The 26,199-nt window shown below is 38.5% G+C and overlaps 1 pseudogene; it reads left to right on the top strand.

Annotated features, from left to right (window-relative positions):
• LOC147299463 (uncharacterized) overlaps positions 1 to 26,199 on the top strand; it is a 113,135-nt pseudogene that overhangs the window by 20,167 nt on the left and 66,769 nt on the right.

Consider the following 26,199-nt stretch of genomic DNA (forward strand, 5'->3'; position numbering starts at 1 on the left):
TAACACCAAATGTGCTTCAATAGGTCTAGAACACTCATCCAAATATAAGAAAGTTATTCGACATGTCTTTCTTGCCATCAAGGAACGTTTTGGTACAATTAGAACGAAATTGGGCCAAGTATGCAAGGAATTGACGTTTTCGTGCGTTCTTAACACCAAATGCACTTTAAAAGGTCTAGAACGCTAATTCTAACATGAGAAAGTGGTTTGACAGGACTTTCTTGAAAACCGAGAACCTTTTGGTGTAATTTGGACCAAATTGGATAAAGTATGCACCGAAATGAGGATTTTGTATATTGTTAACAGCAAATGTAGTTCAATAGGTCTAACACGCTAATCCTAATATGGGAAAATGGTTCCTAATGTCTTTCTTGCCATCTGGGAACGTTTTCGTTCAATTAGGACGAAATTGGACCAAGTATGAATGAAAATGATGTTTTCATGCGTTCTTAACACCAATAGTGGTTCAATAAGTCTGGAACCCTAATCCTAACATGATCAAAAGCTTTGACATGTCTTTCTTTCCATTCGGGAACGTTTTGGTACAGTTAGAACGAAATTGGACCAAGCATACACCGAATTGACGTTTTCATGCGTTCTTAACACCAAATGCGGTTAAAAAGGTGTAGAACGCTAATTCTAACATTAGAAAGTGCTTTGACATGACTTTATTTCCAACCGGGAACCGTTTGGTACAATTTAAACGAAAATGGACCAAGTATGCATAGAAATGAGGTTTTTGTGTGTTCTTAACACCAAATGTGGTTCAATAGGTTTAGAACACTAATCCTAACTTGAGAAAGTGGTTCCCAATGTCTTTCTTGCCATCTGGGAACGTTTTGGTGAAATTATGATGAAATTGGACCAAGTATGCACGGAAATGACGTTTTCATGCATTCTTAACACCAATTGTGGTTCAATAGGTTTAGAACCCTAATCCTAACTAGAGAAAGTGTTTTCCCATCTTTTAATTACCAACCGGGAACGTTTTGGTGTAATTTGGACGAAATTGGACCAAGTATGCAGCGAAATAATGTTTTTGAGGGTTTATAATACCAAATGTGCTTCAATAGGTCTAGAACACTCATCCTAACATAAGAAAATTCTTCGACATGTCTTTCTTGCCATCCGAGAACGTTTGGTACAATTATAATGAAATTGGACCAAGTATGCACCGAATTGACATTGTCGTGCGTTCTTAACACCAAATACGGTTGAAAAGTTCTAGAACGCTAATTCTAACATGAGGAAGTGCTTTGACATGACTTTCTTGCCAACTGGGAACCTTTTGGTGCACTTTTGCCTGGAATTGAACTAAGTATACATCTAAATGACGGTTTTGTGTATTCTTAAAACCAAATGTAGTTCAAAAGGTTTAGAACTCTAATCCTAACATGAGAAAGTGCTTCAACAAGTTTTTCGTTCCAACTGGGAACGTTTTTGGTGTAAATAGGATGAAATTGGAACAAATATGCAGCGACTTAACGTTTTTGAGGGTTCATAACACCAAAGGTGCTTCAATAGGTCTAGAATACACATCCTAACATAAGAAAGTTCTTCGACACGTTTTTATTGCCCTATGGGAACATTTTGGTACAATTAGAATGAAATTGGACCAAGTATGCACCGAATTGACATTTTCGTGTGTTTTTAACAACAAATGTGGTTAAGAACATCTAGAATGCTAATTCTAACATGAGAAAGTGCTTTGACATGACTTTCTTGGAAACCGGGAAACTTTTGGTGCAATTTGGACAGAATTGGACTAAGTATACACCTAAATGACGTTTTTGTGAATTCTTAAAACCAAATGTTGTTCAAAAGGTCTAGAACGCTAATCCTATCATGAAAAAGTGCTTCGCCATGTTGTTCTTGCCAACCGAGAACGTTTTGTAATTTGCACGAAATTGAATCAAGTATGAACCGAAATGACGTTTATTAGCGTTCTTAACACCAAATATGGTTCAATAGGTCTAGAACAGTAATTCTAGCATGCGGAAGTGCTTTGACATGACTTTCTTCCGAATCGGGATCCTTTTTTGGTGGAATTTGGTTGAAATTAGACCAAGTATGCACCGAAATGAGGTTTTTATGTGTTCTTAACACCAAATGTGGTTCAATTGGTCTAGAACGCTAATCTTAAAATGAAAAAGTGGTTCCTAATGTCTTTCTTGTATTCTTTGAACGTTTTGGTACAATTAGGACGAAATTGGACCAAGTATGCACCGAAATGATGTTTCCGTGCGTTCTTAACACCAATTGTGGTTCAATAGGTCTAGAAGGCTGATTCTACCATAAGAAAGTGCTTTCACATGACTTTCTTGCCAACTGGGAACCTTTTGGTGCAATTTGGACGAAATAGAACCAAGTATGCACTGAAATGATGTTTTTGTGCGTTCTTAACACCAATTGTGATTCAACAGGTCTAGAACCCTAATGCTACCATGAGAAAGTGCTTTTAGAACGCTAATCGTAATATGAGAAAGTAGTTACGAATGTCTTTCTTACCATCTGGGAACGTTTTGGTGCAATTAATACGAAATTGGACCAAGTATGTACCGAAATGATATTTTCGTGTGTTCTTAACACCAATTGTTGTTCAACAGGTATAGAACCCAAATCCTAGCATTAGAAAGTGCTTTGACATGTCTTTCTTGCCATCGGAGAACATTTTGGTACAAGTAGAATGAAATTGAACCAAGTATGCGCCGAAATTACGTTTTCGTGTATTCTTAACACCAAATATGATTCAAAAGGTCTAGAACGCTGATCCTAACATGAGAAAGTGCTTCTCCATTTTTTTCTTGCCAACTGGGAACGTTTTGGTGTAATTTGGACTAAATTGGACCAAGTATGACGTGCTGGTGTAATTTGGACGAAATTGACGTGTTGGGAACCACTTAAAACCTTATTTCGGTGCATACTTGGTCCAATTTTCACCAAAAGGTTCCCGGTTGGCATGAAAGTCATGTTAAAGCACTTTCTCATGTTAGAATTAACGTTTTAAATCTTTTTAACCGCATTTGGTTTTAAGAATGCACGAAAACGTCAATTCGGTGAATACTTGGTCCAATTTCGTTCTAATTGTACCAAAACGTTCCAGGATGGCAAGATAGACATGTCAAAGCACTTTCTTATATTAGGATGAGTGTTCTAGACCTATTGAAGCACATTTGGTGTTATGAACCCTCGAAAACGTTATTTCGCTGCATACTTGGTCCAATTTCGTTCAAATTGCACCAACAGGTTCCCCGTTGGCAAGAAAGTCATGTTAAAGCACTTTGTCATGTTAGAATTAGCATTCTAGACCTGTTGAACCGCCTTTAGCGTTACGAAGGCACGAAAAAGTAATTTCGGTGCATACTTGGTCCAATTTCGTTCTAATTGTACAAAAAACATTCCCGGATGGCAAGAAAGACATGTCAAAACACTTTCTCATATTAGGATTAGCGTTCTAGACCTATTGAACCACATTTGGTGTTAAGAACACACCAAAAACTTCATTTCGGTGCATACTTGGTCTAATTTCATCCAAATTGCCCCAAAAGTTTCGCGGTTGGCAAGAAAGTCATGTCAAAGCACTTTCTCATGTTAGAATTAGCGTTGTAGACCTATTGAGCCATTTTTGGTGTTAAGAACGCACATAAACGTCATTTCGGTTCATACTTGGTCCAATTTCGTCCAAATTACACTAAAACATTCCCGGTTGGCAAGAAAAATGATGAGTTTTCATTTTTCGTTATTTTATGATACTAACTCCCTAACCTAGAGTGTTAGAACTCGATACTTTGGTGTCTGTTATCTTGTTTTTGTGTTTTTAGGTCTAATGAAGCAATGATGGAGAAAGAAGCTAAATGAGGCTGTTTTAAGCTAAAAATGGAAGAAATGGGAAAAAGAATCCTAAGAAGGATCTGGAATCTGGAAGGAATCTTTAGAGAATCTCAGACAAAATCTTTTAGGGAATCTTTTTGGTCAAGGTTGACTTTTGGTCAAAGTCAATGGTCAACCGTGCCACATCATCACATGACATGGACTACACATGTAGCTCATGCACTATGGGCCATGCGCATAACCCTAGCCCAAAGGACCAAAGCCATGCGCCTATTGTAAGCTCAATTGGAGGAAGCCCAAGTTGTGCCATTCCAAGGTCCAAGAGCCCAAGTCATATAGCCATGCACAAGCCATGCATCCCATGCAAGCCCATGCACCTAAACCTAGCAGCCAAAGTCCATCACGCCATGCAAAGAGAAAGCCCAAGGAATCCTAGCTGAAAAAGAAGTCAAAACGCTGGAAAATAGAGCACCAATTTCGACAGCAATTCTGTAATTCTCCAGAGAGAACCAGGTAGCATGCCATATATGGTTGGAAAGATACAGATGTTAGCTTCGCAGGGAATTTTACGGATTTTGATTCCAAGTTTTCTAGGTCAAGATATGGCCATTTTAGTGGAGACAGCGCAGCAGTTCCGCGAGCTGAAAATAAGTTACGCCCAAAAAAAGAGCCCAAATCAGCCCAAGGCACTTTTTGCCGAAAATTAGAAGTCTTAAGGAGCAAGAAATTCACTTAAGCCCATGTTCTTTTAATGAAACCCTAGCCGCACCTTGTCTTCTCCTTGCCTCCCAAGGAATCCTCACCTCACCTCTATAAATATATCCTATTCTCTCATTGTTTAGGATTCCCATATTTTTATATTTTCATAATTCAGAGAGAGAGGGGGAGGCCGAATTTCAGAGAGAGAGAGTGAGAGGGTGGCGCCACTTGAGGGAGAATGAGAGACCATGTGCCGCAGCCCTAGCTCACCTTTGCCGTGAGCCTCCTTGCTGCTATGTCTCTCCTATTCTTCTCTCTTGTGCCGCTGCCACCCTCTTGTGATGTTCTTTGTTTTTCTTTTGATTTTCTTCTTTTTCTTTAGTTAATTAGTTGTTCTTGCTTTCATTGTGGATTTAATTATTATAATGGAAGTTAGATCTTTTATTTTCTTTATTATTATGTTTTGAGTTTTTTTTTATTGCTTTGCTAAGTTGAATGATGAAACTTTAATTGTGAGTTATGCAATGGTGACACTTGTGATTTAATTTGATGCATATAGTAAATCCTTGATCTCTAGTAAAATTGATTCTATTTGTTTGCACCCTTTGACTAGCTACCTTAGGGTAATTGCATCTAGATTATGTTGTGAAATTAAATATGCTCAAAAGGTTGATAATTTCAATTGGCAGCAAGTGGGTATCCTAAGATAATACTCATGAGAAAAAGGATCATAGATGACATACAGTACATTAATTTGGAGCTATGCGCTATGTGTTTATCGTTTTCACAAAACTTAATGACTCTTGTATGGTTAACATGCGCCTAGAGAATGCCTAACAAAGCTCTTAGGACGCATGCAAGTTAACTGACTAAGGGAGGCCTAAGAAGCTCTTAGTATATGCATAAGGAGAACAATAGTTAGGAGTGTCCTCAAAAAGGCCTTCAGCTGGTAAACTTTATTACATTTATGCATTATCTTGAATTGCTTGGTTGTATTTCCATCAATTGGTGTGGATTCTGAATTCTTAGCATTGTAATTGTGTGTGTGTGTATGTGGTGTGTGTGAGTTTAACAATCTACAAACCCCTCTTGCCGTGTGTGTGTGTTTGGTGATTGTTGATTGTTTTCTTAGAGCAAATTAATTAACACAAATACTTACCAAAGCTCTAAGTTTACTCGCAAGTGCACAAATCGCATGGTAGCAAAGGGTGCAAAGTACGAGGTCGATCCCACAGATAATGGGTTTAGTATCAATAAACCAACTCAACTTGACATATTAGAAATACTACTGATAGGGGAGGTTTGTAGAGATGAGACACGCACACACACACAAAACATGGTATTGTTAAGAATTCAGAATCCACCACATATTATAAGATTACAACTATTATGGTGACATGCAATTCAAAGTGAACACATACAATAAAGTTTGTCAGCCGGGAGGCCTTGATTATCGGACACTCGCCTAACTATTGTTTTCCTTATTCATAGATTAAGAGCTTGATTATCGCAACTTAACCTAGTTAACTCACATGTTCCTAGGAAGCTTGATTATCGTCTACCTAAGCTGTTAACCATGCAAGAGTCATTAAGATTATATGAAAACGACAAACACATAGAGCATGATAGTATCTTGATTATCGATCTAGATGACATCTATGAAACCTATTTATCAAAGATAAGTTCTTAGGAGACCTCCTTGTTACCTACTGAATTGATTAGCTTGATTATCACCTCTCAATTTCATAACAATTACTAGATGCAAACAACTCTATGGTAGCTAGTCAAAGAGTGCAAACAAATAGAATCAATTAAAACAGACAATAGGAATTTATCGCATGCAAACATCACATTAAATCACATGGCTTTATTTCATTAACCATAAATCAACATTGATCGAATAATAAGAGCTTCATCATCATCTTAACAATGCAAAACTAAAATCAAAACATAATAATAAAGAAAATAAAAGAATCAACTTTCATTAAATAATCAAACGTTGAATCCATAATGAAAGAAGAATAGACTAATTAACTAAAGAAAACAAAGGAAATCAAAAGAAGAAGAAAAGAAGAAACAAGGAAAAACCCAAGGAAGATGCGGCTAGGGCAGCAAGAAGGCTTGCTGCCCTCTCCTCCTCCTTGCACCAACTTCTCTCTCTCTCTCTAACTTTCAGAAAATAAAAAGGTGTAAGGTGTAGAAGATGATATATGATATGTGAGGGAGTGAGGGTCTTATATAGTAGTGAGGAGGTGGAGAGGTTTTGATGATTTTCCAATGTGGGATAAGTGCATTCCTTACTCCTTAAGGCTTCTAATTTTCGGCCAAAAGTGGGCCTTGGGCTGATTTGGGCTCTTTTTGGGCGTAACTTTCTTTTCAACTCGCGGAACTGTTGCGCTACCTCCACTTAAACGGCCATATCTTGAGCTAGAAAACTTAGAATCGAAATCCGTAAAATGCCCTGCGAAGCTAACATTCGTAGCTTTCCAACCATATATGGCATGACACCTGATTCAATCTGTAGAGATACAGAATCACTGTCGAAATTCATGCTCTATTTTACAGGGTTTTGACTTCTTCTTCAACTAGGATTCCTTGTATTCTTTGACTGAATCTTGTGGGATTTTCCTTGACCATGAAGGATTCCTTGCTTGGGCCTTGGATCAGCTGTAGGTGCGGCATTGGCTTGGGCTTTTGGACCTTGTAATGGCACACTTGGGCTTCCTCCAATTGGGCTTGCAATAGGTGCATGGCGTTGGTCCTTTGGGCTAGGGTTGTGTGCATGGCCCATAGTGCATGGGCTGCATGTGTGGTCCACGTCATGTGATGATGTGGCACGGTTGACCATTGACTTTGACCTTTGACCTTTGACTTTGACCAAAAATCAACCTTGACCAAAAAGATTCCCCAAAAGATTCTGTCTGAGATTCTCCAAAGATTCCTTCCAGATTTCAGATCCTTCTAGAAGATTCTCTCAAGATTCCTTTTTCCATTTTTTCCATTTTTAGCTCAAAATAGCCCCATTTGGCTCCTTTCTTCATCATTGCTTCATTTAACCTACAAAACACTAAAACAAACTAACAAGACACAAAATGTCGAATTCTTGCACTCTAGGTTAGGGAGTTAGTATCATAAAATGATGTAAAATGAACACTCAATAGTGATTCTAGTTGATAAGTTGAATTGGTTTGATGTGTATTTACCTATTCCTCATGGGATCAACCTCGTACTTATACGCTATGCTTACATGAGCGATTCGTATACTTGCGAGCTACAACTTGGTATTCGTTTCTAAATTCCAAGTAAAACAAGTTGTACAAAAAGAAGCAACAAAAAACATGGGAAAGCACTTTCTTATGTTAGGATTAGTGTTCTAGACCTTTTGAACAACATTTGGTTTTAAAAATACACAAAAACGTCATTTAGGTGTATACTTAGTTCAATTCCGTCCAAACTGCACAAAAGGTTCCCGGTTGGCAAGAAAGTCATGTCAAAACACTTTCTTATGTTAGAATTAGCGTTCTATACCTTTTTAACTGCATTTAGTGTGAAGAACGCACGTAAACGTCAATTCGGTGCATACTTGCTCCAATTTCATTCTGATTGTATCAAAACGTTCCCAGATAGCAAGAAAGACCTATTGAAGCACATTTGTTGTTATGAATCCTCAAAAATGTTATTTCGCTGCATACTGTTGATTGTTTTCTTAGAACAAAATAAAAATGCATTCTATTCTAAGTATACTCGCAAGTGTACGAATCGCATCAATAGCAAAGCGTACAAGCACGATGTCGATCCCACAGGGAATGGTTAATAAACAACAAATCAATTCAATTAATCTATTAGAATAAATAAATGGGGGGTTTTGGGAGTTGGAAACACACGCACACATCACCACACGCACACACACTTTATACTATCTTGCAATGTTAAGTATTCAGCCATCAATTCAATGAGGCATACTCTAACCATCCAAGGTTAATGATAAATCAATTTAAATACAAGATATCAAAGTTTGACTGCTAAAATGGTTTGGCTAGTTACTTTCTCGTAATTGTTCCCCTAAAACATAATTAACCTAGTACTAAGCTAAGGCAGCTGTTACCCATGCAAGAGTCATTAAGATCTATGAGAACGTCAAACATGCACAACATACAAGCTTTGACTATTTCCTTATAGAGGTCCTAAAAAACCATTATCAAGAATAATTTCTTATTCCTTTGTTACTTATGATTTAGTGTCTTTGACTATTTCACAACTAAACCTAACAAATAAACTAGATGCAACTATCCTAAGGTGGTCAGTCAAAAGAAGCAAACAAGTAGCAAACGAATTCAAATAGATAATAGGAATTTGATATGTGCAAACATTAAATCAATTCATCAAGAGACGGATAAACGATTTGTTAGAGCATGGCATATTCGAAAATCAACCTACAACTTAACATGCAAGATAGAATAAATGACTACATAATTAAATTAGAGAAACAAAACTGAAATATATAAATAAATTCTCAATTCATGTTGAAAATCAAATTAACTAGACAAAACAATTAAAAACTAGAATTCCAAAAGAAAATAAAACTGAAAATTAAGGAAAACATCACTAGGGGGCTGTGGCAAGGAAGAGGAGAAGAAGGAGACCTAGCAAGCAGGTGGAACCCAGGGCAAGGTGAGCTAGGGCTTGCGGCATAAGGGTCTCTCTTTCTCTTTCTTGTCACGCCACCCTCTCTCTCTCTCTCTCTCTTTCTGAAATTTGTGAATTTTCTGAATGAATCCCCAATTGTGAGAGAATAGGATGTATTTATAGAGGTAAGGGAGAAATCCTTGTGAGACAAGGCATAGGGGTGTGCAGCATAGGCTTAAGGTTTTCTCTTTGTGGGCTGCACGGCATGGCTTGGAGCATTGGGTTTAAGTGACTTGCGCATAGGCCCTTAGGGTTTCACTTACACATGCGCATGGGCTTGTGCATGGCTGCTAGGGTTTTGGCACATGGGCTGCATGGCTTGCTTGCCATGCGCATGCATGCATGGGCTGCCACCTCTAATTTCGTCTTCATCTAGGCCCATGGCCCATTTGACTTCATGACATGTCATACCCTTGACCATTGACTTTGACTTCCAATTTCGCCCCTCTCTCCCTCTTGGATTCGAATTCATTTCTTCACCACATTTGATTCCATGGATGTCCAATACCTTCTAGCAGCTTCTGGAACCTTGACTTGATTGAGTTGACTTTGACCAATCTTTTCTAGTCCCACTTGGATTCCTTGTAGAGGTAGGATTCCTTGTTCATTTTGACTTATCATAATGACCATATTGCCCCTAGTGACTCCTAGTCTCATTAGGACTCCTTTCCCTAGTAGAGTTAGGTTTCCTAATTCAACCAGAAATTCTTGCCCCAATTAAGATTTATCATTTCTGGCTCGACCATGATGGTTCTAGGCTTCATGTTTCCTCTTGTGACTAGAAATCCTCATTTGACTAGGATTTCTGCTCTTTTCCTAGTTTGACCAGGAAATGTCCCATAGCATAGGTTGGCATTGGGATGGACCATAGCTAATATCAAAGGCATTTCACCGACAGTTTGCATGCATAGGATACTTCTTGAGGAGGAATCTAAACCAACCTGTGATGCTCAAAGACGATTGAATCCGACTCTAAAGGAAGTTGTTCATAATGAGGTAATCAAGTTGTTAGATGTTGGAATCATTTATCCGATTAGTGATTCGAAGTGGGTTAGTCTAGTTCAAGTTGTGCCAAAAAAGAGTGGGATTACTGTAATAAAGAATGAGGAGAACAAGTTGGTGCCTCAAAGAACACAAACCGGTTGGTGTGTGTATTGATTATAGGAAGCTAAACACCGCCACAAGGAAGGACCATTTTCCCTTGCCGTTTATTGATCAAATGTTAGAAAGGTTGGCTGGTCATAGTCACTACTGTTTCTTGGATGGTATAGTGGCTATAATCAAATCCCAATTGCACCCGAAGATCAAAAGAAGACGACTTTCACATGCCCTTTTGGTACATTTGCTTTTCGAAGAATGCCCTTTCGATTGTGCAATGCTCCTGCTACATTCCAAAGATGCATGATGTCTATCTTCTCTAACATGGTGGAGAGTATCATTGAGGTATTCATGGATGATTTTTCTGTTTTTGGCTCTTCTTTTGATTCATGTCTTGAAAATTTAGAGAAAGTATTGAAAATGTGTAAAGAGGCAAATCTAATGTTGAATTGGGAGAAATGCCACTTTATGGTGCAACAAGGAATAGTTCTTGGTCATGTGATCTCGAAGGATGGAATACAAGTTGACAAGGCCAAGATTGATGTGATACAAAGGTTGCTGCACCCTACAAGTGTTAAGGAAGTGAGAAGTTTTCTTGGACATGCTGGATTTTATAGGAGGTTCATGAAAGATTTTTCAAAGATTTTTCAAAGATTTTGAGGCCTTTCTGCAGTTTATTGCAAAAAGACGTGAGTTTTGAGTTTGACAAGGATTGTGTGGATGCATTCAATAAGCTGAAAAAGTTGCTCACATCCGCTCCTATTATCATGCCACCCGATTGGAGTTTGCCGTTTGAGCTGAGGTGTGATGCAAGTGATTATGCCATTAGAGCTGTTCTAGGTCAAAGAGTGAACAAGTTACCACATGTGATTTATAAATAGATCTTTCTCCTTCACACGTGTGACACTTTTGTCTACATGCTCTTTTCTCTCTCTTACTTTCTCTTTTTTGCCGCAAAACCTTAGCCACCTTTTGCTCTATTTTCAAGCAAGCCTCCAGCCCCCATATCTCTCTTTGCCAAAACCCTAAAGGAGAAGAAGGTTTCTTTGCCGCAGCCCCTAAGCCGTCGTCCAAGAGTGGAGCCACCTCCACTTTGCTGCCGTGGCCTCTCCTTCTCTCTTCCATCGGTTTCATCAGTTTTAATTATGTTTTGTTTTGTTTTTACTTTAGTTATGAGTAGCTAAACTTCTAGCTAGGGCTAGGATGAAGCCCCAACTATGTTATTTACGTTTATCATGGATTATTGAATTTTTAATTGCAATTTATGTTGATAAATCTTGGACCTCTGTTTTAATTGATTTTAGTTGTATCACATCTTTGATTGATCACCTTAGGTTGTATGCATATAGAATTTGTTATGGAATTGGGGGGTGATAATCAAGCCATCCGTTTCAATAGGTAACAAAGAGATATCCTAAGAATTTATCTTTGAGGGAAGAGATCATAGATGCTCTTACGAGGGTCAATGTGTTTGTCGTTCTCACATAATCATAATGACTCTTGCATGGTTAACAGCTTAAGTAGATGATGGCATGTTGTTGAATGTTTTCTTAGAACAAAATAAACATCTATTTCATTCCAAGTATACTCGCAAGTGCACGAATCGCATCAGTAGCAAAGTGTACAAGCACAAGGTCGATCCCACAGGGAATGGTTAATACACAACAAATCAATTCAATTAATCAATAGAATAACTAATTGCGGGGGTTTGAAGAGATGAAAACGCACGCACACTTCACCACACGCACACACCCTTTACTCTATCTTGCAATGTTAAGTTTTCAGTTTCAAATCAGATAAGCATGCAATAACCATCCAAGCCTAATGACAATTAATTTGAACATAACATATTAAAGTTTGACTGCTAAAAAGGTTTGGCTAGTTACTTTCTCGCAATTGTTCTCCTAATGCATAAACTAAGAGCTTCTTGGGTCTTCCTTAGCCAGTTAACCTACATGTTCCATAGTTCAAGCTAAGGCAGCTGTTACCCATGCAGGAGTCATTAAGTTTTATGAGAACGTTGATGAGTCAAACTAGGAAAACGAGTCAAATCCTGGTCAAACCAGGAAAAGTGCAAAAATCCTAGTCAAATGAGGATTCCTAGTCACACTAGGAAACATCAAGTCCAGAACCATCATTGCGGAGCTAGAAATGAGAAATCCTAATTGAAACAGGAAATGCTGGTTGAACTAGGAAACCTAACCCAACTAGGGAAAGGAGTCCTGATGACACTAGGAGACCCCAGGGGCAATATGGTCATTACGAGAAGTTGAAATGGATAAGGAATTCTTCATTTTCAAGGAATCCTAGTTGCACTAAGAAATGTTGGTCAAAGTCAACTCTACAAAGTCAAGGTTCCAGAAGCTTCTAGAAGGTGGTGGACATCCGTGGAAATGAATAGAGGGAAGAAATGAATTTGAATTCAAATGGAAATGAGGGGCAAAATGGGAAGTCAAAAGTCAATGGTCAAGGGTCAAAGATGGAAGTCAACAAATCAAATGGGCCATGGGCCTAAGGGATGCCGAACTCAAGATGGGCTATGCATGCACATGCATGTGCCAAACCCTAGCAGCCCAAGCCCATGCGCAATGTCCAAGGTGGCAGCCCATGCATGCGCATGCATGCCATGCAAACCCTTGCAGCCCAAGAAGTCCTATGCACAAGCCCAAGGTGCAAGCCCAAGGTGGAAGCCCATGAAGTAAAACCCTAGCCCATCTTGTGCAAGCCACTTCAGCCCAACACATGTGAGCCCAATGCACCATCAAAGCCCAAGACCAGCAGCCCATGCGCAAGGAGGGAAGCCCTAGCTGACTTGCATGCGCCACTTAAGCCCAAAGGGTCATGCCGTTGCCGCAAGCCCACAAGCTAGAAACCCTAGCTTTGCCGCAAGCCACAAGGAAGAGGAAACCCTAGTTGTGCCGCAAGTCCTATCCTTGCCTTTCAAGGATTTGACCTCTATATATATCCCGTCAATTCAGAACTCTAGCACACCAAATTTTGCTTGCCTCCTAGTTTATTTTTCTGTTTTAGGTTTTAATTTCAGATTTTAGTTTTGTTAGAGAGAGAGCTAGCCGAAAGTTGAGAGAGAGAAGGGAGTGGCGTGGCAGCAAGGAAGAGGACCCCAAAGCCGCAAGCCCTAGCTCACCATAGCCGTGAGCCAATTGCTTGTGCAAGGTGCTTTCTCTTCCTTGTCTTGACGCAGCCCCTCTCACTTGTTTCTGTTGAATGTTTTCTTAGAACAAAATAAACATCTATTTCATTCCAAGTATACTCGCAAGTGCACGAATCGCATTAGTAGCAAAGCGTACAAGCACGAGGTCGATCCCACAAGGAATGGTTAATACACAACAAATCAATTCAATTAATCAATAGAATAACTAAATGGGGGGTTTTGGAAGATGGAAACACACGCACACTTCACCACACGCACACACCCTTTATTCTATCTTGCAATGTTAAGTTTTCAGTTTCAAATCAGATAAGCATGCAATAACCATCCAAGGCTAATGACAGTTAATTTGAACACAACATATTAAAGTTTGACTGCTAAAAAGGTTTGGCTAGTTACTTTCTCGCAATTGTTCTCCTAATGCATAAACTAAGAGCTTCTTGGGCCTTCCTTAGCCAGTTAACCTACATGTTCCCTAGTTCAAGCTAAGGCAGCTGTTACCCATGCAGGAGTCATTAAGTTTTATGAGAACGTCAAACATGCACAACATATAAGCTTTGACTATTTCCTTATAGAGGTCGCCCAACCCCACAACCAAGAATAATCCCTTATTCCCTTGTTACTTGTGGTTTAGTGTCTTTGACTATTTCACAGCTAAACCTAACAATTAAACTAGATACAATTACCCTAAGGTGGCCAGTCAAAGGATGCATACAACTAGTGACGGGTTCTAATAGATAATGGAAATTTAATACATGCAAACATCAAACTAACAGACCAAGAGACGGATAAACGATTTGTTAAAGCATGCAAATCCAATAATCAACCTACAACTAACATGCAAGATAGAATAAATAAACTTACATAATTAAAATAGAAAAGGAAATCAGAATAATATAAATAAATTCCCAATCCATGTTGGAAAGCAAACTAATTAAACAAAACAATTAAAAACTAGAATTCCAAAAGAAAAACAAAGAGAACATCGTTAGAGAATGGCAGCGGCGGCGGCACAAGGTGGCAGCGGCAAGGGAAGAGAAATAATGGGGGCTGCTAGGGTTCCTAGGGTGCGTGAGAAAAGAAAGAGAAAGAAAGGAGGCTAGGGTGTGTGGCAAGAAGAGAGAGAGACTAGGGTAGGGTTTCTGAAATTTTAGAGAGAGCTCTCCCTCCTTGAGTTATAAAGATGTATTTATAGAGGAGAGTGGGGCTGAGATTTCTCTTTTTCTTCAATGTGGGATAAGTGCATTCCTTGCACACCAAGACTTATAATTTTCGGCCAAACATGGGTCTTGGGCTGATTTAGGCTCTTTTTGGGCGTAACTCCGTTTTCAGCTCGCGGAACTGCTGCGCTACCTCCACTAAAATGACCATATCTTGAGCTAGAAAACTCGGAATCAAAATCTGTAAAATTCCCTGCGAAGCTAGCATCCGTATCTTTCCAACCATATATGGCATGCTACCTGATTCATTCTGGAGAATTACAGAATTTCTGTCGAAATTGGTGCTCTATTTTCCAGGGTTTTGACTTCTTTTTCAGCTAGGATTCCTTGGGCTTTCTCTTTGTAGGCGTGATGGGCTAGGGTTTCCTTTAAAAGAACATGGGCTGGCTGCAACAAGCAAGTGGCGTGATGGGCTTTAGGGATGCATGGCTTGCATGGCTTGGGCTCTAGAGTTGGCGCATGGCTTGCATGGCATGCGCATGCATGCCTGGGCTGCCACCTCACCATTCTTGTGGATTTCGACTTCACCTAGGACCAAAGCCCAATTGACTTCATGACATGATATGGTTGACCCTTGACCATTGACTTTGACTTCCAATTTTACCCCTCTCTCCCTCTTGGATTCGAATTCATTCCTCCATCTGATTCCATGGATGTCCACCACCTTCTAGAAGCTTCTGGAACCTTGACTTGATTGAGTTGACTTTGACCAACCTTTCCTAGTCCAACTAGGATTTCTTGTAAATGAAAGATTCCTTATCCATTTTGACTTCTCGTAATGACCATATTGCCCCTGGAGTCTCCTAGTGTCATTAGGACTCCTTCCCCTAGTAGGGTTAGGTTTCCTAGTTCAACCAGGAATTCCTGTTCCAATCAGGATTTCTCATTTCTGGCTCGACAATGATGGTTCTGGACTTGATGTTTCCTAGTGTAACTAGGAATCCTCATTTGATTAGGATTTCAGCTCTTTTCCTGGTTTGACCAGGAATTGACCCATTTTCCTAGTTTGACCAGGAAATGTCCCAAAACGGCTTCATCTGCTCCTATTTCCTATTTATGCTTCATTCGACCTAAAAACATAAAAACAAGACAATAGACACAAAAAGATCGAGTTCTAACACTCTAGGTTAGGGAGTTAGTATCATAAAATAGCGTAAAATGAACACTCATCAGTTTCCCTTTGATTTTTCTTCTAGTTTTCTGTTTTATTGTCAGATTATGATTCTGAATTTAATTAGTTTATAATTCTAATTTTATTTAATGCATGTTTCAGATTTTAATTAGTTTATGCGTTTTAATTTAGTTGTTTAGTTTATGCCTTTTTAAGCATGAATTGGGACTTTATTTATTGTTGTTGTTTTCATTTATTTAATTTAGTTATGTAGTTATTTATTCTATCTTGCATGTTAATTGTAGGTTGATTAATGGATTTGCATGTTCTAACAAATCGTTTATCCGTCTATTGGTCTGTTAGTTTGATGTTTGCATGTATTAAATTTCCACTATCTATTTGAACCCGTCACTAGTTGTTTGCATCCTTTGACTGGCCACCTTAGGGTAATTGCATCTAGTTTAATTGTTAGGTTTAGCTGTGAAATAGTCAAAGACACTAAACCACAAGTAACAAGGGAATAAGAGATTATTCTTGGTAGTGGGGTTGGGCGACCTCTATAAGGAAATAGTCAAAGCTTATATGTTGTGCATGTTTGACGTTCTCATAAAACTTAATGACTCCTGCATGGGTAACAGCTGCCTTAGCTTGAACTAGGCAACATGTAGGTTAACTGGCTAAGGAAGGCCCAAGAAGCTCTTAGTTTATGCATTAGGAGAACAATTGCGAGAAAGTAACTAGCCAAAACTTTTTAGCAGTCAAACTTTAATATGTTGTGTTCAAATTAACTGTCATTAGCCTTGGATGGTTATTGCATGCTTATCTGATTTGAAACTGAAAACTTAACATTGCAAGATAGAGTAAAGGGTGTGTGCGTGTGGTGATGTGTGTGTGTGTTTTCATCTTTCAAAACCCCCCATTTAGTTATTCTAGTGATTAATTTCATTGATTTGTTGTTTATTAACCATTCCCTGTGGGATCAACCTCGTGCTTGTATGCTTTGCTATTGATGCGATTCGTGCACTTGCGAGTATACTTGGAATGAAATAGATGTTTGTTTTGTTCTAAGAAAACATTCAACAAACGTCAAACATGCACAACATATAAGCTTTGACTATTTCCTTATAGAGGTCGTCCAACCCCATTTCCAAGAATAATCCCTTATTCCCTTGTTACTTGTGGTTTAGTGTCTTTGACTATTTCACAACTAAACCTAACAATTAAACTAGATACAATTACCCTAAGGTGGCCAGTCAAAGGATGCAAACAACTAGTGACGGGTTCAAATAGATAGTGGAAATTTAATACATGCAAACCTCAAACTAACAGACCAAGAGACGGATAAACGATTTGTTAGAACATGCAAATCAATTAATCCACCTACAACTAACATGCAAGATTGCTAGTCCAATTAGGATTTCTTGTAAATGAAAGACTGCTTCTCCATTTTGACTTCTCGTAATGACCATATTGCCCTTGGAGTCTCCTAGTGTCATTAGGACTCATTTCCCTAGTAGGGTTAGGTTTCCTAGTTCAACCAGGAATTTCTGTTACAATTAGTATTTCTCATTTAACTTTTCCTGGTTTGACCAGGAATTGACCCATTTTCCTAGTTTGAACATGAAATGTCCTAAAACGGCTTCATTTGCTCATATTTCCTATTTCTGCTTCATTTGACTTGAAAACACAAAAACAAGACAAGAAACACAAAATATTGAGTTCTAACACTCTGGGTTAAGGAATTAGTATCATAAAGTGATGCAAAATGCACATTCATCAGTAACAGCTGCCTTAGCTTAGTACTAGGGAACATGTAAGTTAACTGGCTAAGAGAATAAGCTCAAAAGGATGATAGTTTCAATTGGTAATAAGTGGATATCCTAAGATAATATTCATTAGAAAAAAGATTATAGATGTTCATAGGTTACAATTCAGATGGGTCTATGCTCTATATGTTTGTCACTCTCACAAATTGTAATGACTCTTGCATAGGTAACAACTACCTTAGCCTACTAGGGAACATGTAAGTTAATTGGCTAAGTGTTCATTGTTTTCTTAGAACAAAGTAAACATGCATCTCATTCTAAGTATACTCGTAAGTGCACGAATCGCATCAGTAGCAAAGCGTACAAGCACGAGGTGGATCCCACAGGGAATGGTTAATAAGCAACAAATTAATTCAAATAATCAAAAGAATAACTAAATGGGGGGTTTTAGAAAGATGGAAACACACGCACACATCACCACACGAACACATCACCACACGCACACACCCATTATCCTATCTTTCAATGTTAAGTTTTCAGCTTCAAATCAGATATGCATACTCTAACCATCCAAGGCTAATGACAAATCAATTCAAACACAATGTATTAAAGTTTGACTGCTAAAAAGGTTTGATTAGTTACTTTTTCGCAATTGTTCTCCTAAGGCATAAATTAAGAGCTTCTTAGGCCTCCCCTAATCAGTTAACTTACATGTTCCCTAGTGCTAAGCTAAGGCAGCTGTTACCCAAGCAAGAGTCATTAAGATCTATGAGAATGTCAAACATGCACAACATATAAGCTTTGATTATTTCCTTATAGAGGTCGCCGAAACCATTACCAAGAATAATCCCTTATTCCCTTGCTACTTGTGATTTAGTGTTTTTGATTAGTCCACAGCTAAACCTAACAAATAGACTAGATGCAATTATCCTAAGGTGATCAGTCAAAGGACACATACAAGTAGTGACGGATTCAATTAGATAATGAAAATTTAATACATGCAAACATCAAATTAATTCATCAAGAGACGGATAAACGACTTGTTAAAGCATGGCATCTCTGAAAATTAACCTACAACTAACATGCAAGATAGAATAATAAACTACATAATTAAAATAGAAAATAAAATCAGAATAATATAAATAAATTCTCAATCCATGTTGGAAAGCAAACTAATTAAACAAAACAATTAAAAACTATAATTCCAAAAGACAAACAAAGAGAACATCCCTAGAGTGGCAGCTGCGGTGGCAGCCGCAGCGGCGCAAGGTGGCAGTAGCGGCGGCACAAAATGGCACTCCTCCTAGGGTTCGGCACAAAAATAAAGAGAAGAGATAGAGGGCTGGTGGCTGCGGCTTGAAAGGAGAGGAAGAGGCTGCGTGAAAGGAAAAGAAAAGAAAGAGAGAAAGGAGGCTAGGGTATTGGCGGCTACAAGAGAGAGAGAGAGAGAACATCTAAAGAACCCTCTCTTTGAGTTATAAAGATGTATTTATAGAGGAGAGTGGGGCTGAGATTTCTCTTTCTCTTCAATGTGGGATAAGTGCATTCCTTGCACACCAAGACTTATAAATTTCGGCCAAGCATGGGCCTTGGGCTGATTTGGGCTCTTTTTGGGCGTAACTCCCTTTTCAGCTCGCGGAACTGCTGCGCTATTTCCACTAAAATGGCCATATCTTGAGCTAGAAAATTCGGAATCGAAATCCGTAAAATTCCCTGCGAAGCTAACATCCGCATTTTTCCAACCATATATGGCATGCTACCTAATTCGTTCTGGAGAATTACAGAATTGCTGTTAAAATTGGTGCTCTGTTTTCCAGAGTTTTGACTTCTTTTTCAGCTAGGATTCCCTGTGATCTTTGACTGAATCTTCCATGGGCTTCCTCTTTGTAGGCGTGATGGGTAGGGTTTCGTTGGGCTTGGGGATGTGGGCTGCATGACTTGGGCTCTAGAGTTGGTGCATGGCTTGCTTGGCATGCTCATGCATGCATGGGCTGCCACCTTGCAATCGACTTTCACATAGGCCCATGGCCCAATTGATTTGATGACATGTCATAGTTGACCCTTGACCATTGACTTTGACTTCCCATTTCGCCCCTCATTTCTCTTTGGATTCGAATTCATTTCTTCTCTCCATTTGTCTCCATAAATATCCACCACCTTCTAGAAGCTTCTGGAACCTTGACTTGATTGAGTTGACTTTTACCAACCTTTCCTAGTCCCACTAGGTTTCCTTGAAGATGTAGGATTCCTTGTCCATTTTGACTTGTCATAATGGCCATATTGCCCCTAGTGATTCCTAGTGTCATTAGGACTCATTTCCCTAGTAGGGTTAGGTTTCCTAGTTCAACCAGAAATTCCTGCTCCAATTAGGATTTTTCATATCTGGCTTGACAATGATGGTTCTGGTCTTGATGTTTCCTTGTATGACTAGGAATCCTCATTTGACTAGGATTTCTGCTCTTTTCCTAGTTTGACCAGGAAATGTCCCAAAACGGGTCCATTTGCTCCTATTTCCTATTTATGCTTGATTAGACCTAAAAACACAAAAACAAGACAACATACACAAAAGTATCGAGTTCTAACACTCTAGGTTAGGGAGTTAGTATAATAAAATAGCGTAAAAGGAACACTCATCACTATAAACATGTGGGTTAACTAAGTTAGTAAGAGATAATCAATCTACTAATTTATGCATTAGGAGGACAATAGTTAGGTGAGTGTCCGATAATCAAGGCCTCTCGGCTGGCAACTTTATCAATACATTTTGTCAATTAATTGCTCTTATATATCCATGATTGTGTAAATAATATGTTAGAAGTGGATTCCGACCCGTAGTTGTTACATCCATTGTTCTTAGTTTAATATTTTAATTTGTTTACTTTTTATGATTGTTGATCATTGTTCTTAAAACCAATCTTAAAACCCCCCTTATCGTGTGTGTGAGTTGGTGTTTGATTTAATTGGATTTAATTGAGTTAGTAATCACAACATTAATACAGTTTTTTGAGGGATTGATCTCGTATTTGCAAGCTTTGCTACTCCGCAATTCGTGCATTTGCGAGTTAAATTAGAGCTGGAAAAAGGTTAATTAAACTGCTCTAGGAAAACAACAACACCAAGTAAGCACCGAAATAAGGTTTTTGTGTTTTCTTAACACAAAATATGGTTCATCAGGTCTAGAACGCTAATTCTAACATGATAAAGTACTTTGACATGACTTTCTTGCCAATCAGAAACCTGTTGTTGCAATTTGGACCAAATTGGACCAACTATACAGCGAAATAATGTTTTTGAGGGTTCATAACACTGAATGTGGTGCAATAGGTCTAGAACACTAATGCTAACATGAGAAAGTACTTTGCCAACTAGGAACCTTTCGGTGCAATTTGGACAGAATTGGACTAAGTATACACCTAACTGATGTTTTCATGCGTTATTAACACCAATTGTGGTTTAATTGGTCTAGAACCCTAATCCTAACTTGAGAAAGTGCTTTGAAATGTCTTTTTTGCCATCCGGGAACGTTTTGGTACAATTAGAACGAATTTGGATAAAGTATGCACCAAAATTACGTTTACGTGCGTTCTTAACACAAAAGGCGGTTCAAAAGGTCTAGAACGCCAATTCTAACATGAGAAAGTGCTTTGACATCACTTTCTTGCCAGTTGGGAACCTGTTGGTGCAATTTGGACGAAATTGGACCAAGTTGCACCGAAATAACGTTTTTGAGGGTTCATAATACCAAATGTGCTTCAATAGGTCTTGAACACTCATCCTAACATAAGAAAGTTCTTCAACATGTCTTTCTTGCCATCCGAGAACGTTTTGGTACAATTAGAACGAAAATGGACCAAGTATTGTTGAATGTTTTCTTAGAACAAAATAAACATCTATTTCATTCCAAGTATACTCGCAAGTGCACGAATCGCATCAGTAGCAAAGCGTACAAGCACGAGGTCGATCCCACAGGGAATGGTTAATACACAACAAATCAATTCAAATAATCACTAGAATAACTAGATGGGGGTTTTAAGAGAAGAAAACATACGCACACATCACCACACGCACACACCCTTTATTCTATCTTGCAATGTTAAGTTTTCAGTTTCAAATCAGATAAACATGCGATAACCATCCAAGGCTAATGACAGTTAATTTGAACACAATGTATTAAAGTTTGACTGCTAAAAAAGTTTGGCTAGTTACATTCTCGCAATTGTTCTCCTAATGCATAAACTAAGAGCTTCTTGGGCTTTCCTTAGCCAGTTAACTTACATGTTCCCTAGTTCAAGCTAAGGCAGTTGTTACCCATGTAAGAGTCATTAAAATTCATGAGAACGTCAAACATGCACAACATATAAGCTTTGACTATTTCCTTATAGAGGTCGCCCAACCCCATTACCAAGAATAATCCCTTATTCCCTTGTTACTTGTGGTTTAGTGTCTTTGACTATTTCACAGCTAAACCTAACAATTAAACTAGATACAATTACCCTAAGGTAGCCAGTCAAAGGATGCAAACAACTAGTGACGGGTTCAAATAGATAATGGAAATTTAATACATGCAAACATCAAACTAACAGACCAAGAGACGGATAAACGATTTGTTAAAGCATGCAAATCCATTAATCAATCTACAACTAACATGCAAGATAGAATAAATAACTTGCATAATTAAAATAGAAAAAAAAATCAGAATAATATAAATAAATTCCCAATCCATGTTGGAAAGCAAACTAATTAAACAAAACAATTACAAACTAGAATTCCGAAAGAAAAACAAAGACAACATCCTTAGAGAGTGGCAGCGGCAGCGGCACAAGGTGGCAGCAGCGGCGGCACAAGGTGGCAGCGGCTTGACTCCTTCCTCGTCCTTCAGTTTAGCAGAAAATAAAGAAAGAGAGATGATGGTGGCTGCGGGAAGGGAAGAGAAATAATGGGGGCTGTAGGGTTCCTAGGCTGCGTGAGAAAAGAAAGAGAGAGAAAGGAGGCTAGGGTATTGGCGGCTACAAGAGAGAGAGAGAGAACAGCTAGGGTTTCTGAAATTTCAGAGAGGAGAACCCTCTCTTTGAGCTATAAAGATGTATTTATAGAGGAGAGTGGGGCTGAGATTTCTCTTTCTCTTCAATGTGGGATAAGTGCATTCCTTGCACATCAAGACTTATAATTTTTGGCCAAGCATGGGCCTTAATGTGGGATACGAAGCTAACATCCGTATCTTTCCAACCATATATGGCATGCTACCTGATCCGTTCTGGAGAAATACAGAATTGCTGTCAAAATTGGTGCTCTATTTTCCAGGGTTTTGACTTCTTTTTCAGCTAGGATTCCTTGGGCTTTCTCTTTGTAGGCGTGATGGGCTAGGGTTTCCTTTAAAAGAACATGGGCTGGCTGCAACAAGCAAGTGGCGTTATGGGCTTTAGGGATGCAGGGCTTGTGCATGGCTGTATGACTTGGGCTGAATGGGTTGCAAGCATGCAAATAATGTGTTGGGCTGCCACCTCACCATTCTTGTGGATTTCGACTTCACCTAGGCCCAAAGCCCAATTGACTTCATGACATGATATGGTTGACCCTTGACCATTGACTTTGACTTACAATTTTGTCCCTTTCTCTCTCTTGGATTCGAATTCATTTCTTACTTCCATTTGATTCCATGGATGCCCACCACCTTCTAGAAGCTTCTAGAACCTTGACTTAATTGAGTTGACTTTGACCAACCTTTCCTAGTCCAACTAGGATTTCTTGTAAATGAAAGATTCCTTATCAATTTTGACTTCACGTAATGACCATATTGCCCCTGGAGTCTCCTAGTGTCATTAGGACTCCTTTCCCTAGTAGGGCTGGTTTCCTAGTTCAACTAGGAATTCCGGTTCCAATCAGGATTTCTCATTTCTTGCTCGACAATGATGGTTCTGGACTTGATGTTTCCTAGTGTGACTAGAAATCCTCATTTGACTAGGATTTCAGCTCTTTTCCTGGTTTGACCAAGAATTGACCCATTTTCCTAGTTTGACCAGGAAATGTCCCAAAACGGCTCCATCTGCTCCTATTTCCTATTTATGCTTCATTCGACCTAAAAACACAAAAACAAGACAACAGACACAAAAGGATCGAGTTCTAACACTCTAGGTTAGGGAATTAGTATCATAAAATAGCGTAAAATGAACACTCATCAAGTATGCACCGAATTAACGTTTTCGTGCGTTCTTAACACCAAATGCTGTTATAAAGGTCTAGAACGCTAATTCTAACATGAGAGAGTGCTTTGACATGACTTTCTTCCCAACTGGAAACCTTTTGGTGCAATTTGGATGGAATTTGACTAAATATACACCTAAATGACATTTTTGTGTATTCTTAAAACCAAATGTGGTTCAAAAGGTTTAGAACGCTAATCCTAACATGAGAAAGTGCTTCCCCATGTTTTTCCTGCCAACCGAGAACGTTTTGGTGTAATTTGGATGAAATTGGACCAAGTATGAACTGAAATGACGTTTATGTGTGTGCTTAACACCAAATATAGTTCAGCAGGTCGAGAACGCTAATTCTAACATGAATAAGTGCTTTGACATGACTTTCTTGCCAACCGGAAACCTGTTGGTGCAATTTGGACGAAATTGGACCAATTATGCAGCAAAATAACGTGTTTGTGGGTTCATAACATCGAATATGGTGCAATAGGTCTAGAACACTAATTCTAACATGAGAAAGTGCTTTGACATGACTTTCTTGCCAACCGGAAACCTTGTGGTGCAATTTCGATGGAATTGGACCATGTATACACCTCAATGACGTTTTTGTGTATTCTTAAAACCAAATGTGGTTCAAAAGGTCTAGAATGCTAATCCTAACATGAGACAGTGCTTCCCCAAGTTTTTCCTGTCAACCGTGAACGTTTTGGTGTAATTTGGACGAAATTGGACCAAGTATGAGCCGAAATGACGTTTATGTCTGTTCTTCACACCAAATATGGTTCAGTAGGTCAAAAACGCTAATTCTAATATGAATAAGTGCTTTCACATGACTTTGTTGCCAACCGGGAACCTGTTGGTGCAATTTTGACGAAATTGGACCAAGTATGTAGCGAAATAACGTGTTTGAGGGTTCATAACACCAAATGTGCTGCAATAGGTCTAGAACACAAATTCTAACATGAGAAAGTGCTTTGACATGACTTTCATGCCAACCGGGAACCTTTTGGTGCAATTTGGACGAAATTGGACTAAGTATACAACTAAATGACGTTTTTGTGTGTTCTTTTCATCAAATGTGGTTCAATAGGTGCAGAATGCTAATCCTACCATGAGAAAGTGTTTCCCCATGTTTTTCTTTCAACCCGGAAACGTTTTGGTGTAATTTGGACGAAATTGGACCAAGAATGAACCGAAATGACTTTTTTGTGCGTTGTTAACACCAAATATGGTTCAATAAGTCTAGAATGCTAATTCTAACGTAAGAAAGTGCTTTGACATGACTTTCTTGCCAACTGGGAACCTTCTGGTGCAATTTGGAAGGAATTGGACCAAGTATTCACCGAAATGACTCTTTTGTATGTTCTTAACACCAAACGTGGTTCAATAGGTCTAGAACGCTAATCCTAATGTTGGTAATTTTTAACAACAATATTAAAACCGTGCAAGTGCACAAATCAAATGATAGTATAGTAAGAAAGCAAGGGTCATTCCCACAGAGATTGTAATCTAAAGAGATGTTTATCAATGTCACACAAAGAAAACTAGAACACAATTAAACACGAAAACAAAATAAAGATTGAAATCACAAGGACATCCACACACACGCCAACACCAAAGGGGTTTTGATTTGATTTTGTAAATAAAACAAAACAAGGAAAACAAAACAAAACATAATTTAAAGTAGAGTTTAAGAGAAATTGGTTTAAAATCAATCAAGAACAATAGCTAGGACTCACTATCCACCTCCAAACAATCAATCAATCCATAAACAACAATAGATAATCAATTTCTAGCAAGCATATGATGATGACACTCACAACAAGATCATGGCATTTGACTCAAGTTGTATGATTCTCTCTTAAGTGTATGTAAGGTGTATGGCATTTACATCAATACGTGTATTCTTAATTGAAATCCAGTATGGCATTTACTCAAATTAACAATCAAGAATCCATTAAGATCAAAGAGAATATGAGTGTCACAAAAACCCTAAGACATGGCATTTGTTATTAGGAATTCAAGAATCAATTTCTCATAACTAGTTCTTAACCCAATTATTCATTGCAAACAAGAACACATTCAATATGGCAATTGACCTATGTTCTACAACAATTTAATTCCGATACATGCCTCAAAGTTAGCTACTCAAAGACACAAAATATGAGAATTCACATAATATAGAGAAACCGAAATCATCACGCTTGTAGAAACTGAAAATCCATTCAAACTTGTTTATAGAATTGAAATCATGTTTAGGGCTTCAAGATTAAGCCCTAACTAACAAGAAATTAGTTACTCATGTTCTTGGATGATCTCAAAAATAAATACATAAGAACTCAAAATTAAAATAAGAAAGGAAAAGAAAGAACTTGCTGGCAGCTTTCTCCTCTTGTGCGGTTGATCTCCTTAGGACGTGAATCCT

The sequence above is a fragment of the Dryas octopetala genome, chromosome 1 (assembly GCF_963921425.1).
Source record: "Dryas octopetala chromosome 1, drDryOcto1.1, whole genome shotgun sequence".
Classification (NCBI taxonomy): domain Eukaryota; kingdom Viridiplantae; phylum Streptophyta; class Magnoliopsida; order Rosales; family Rosaceae; genus Dryas; species Dryas octopetala.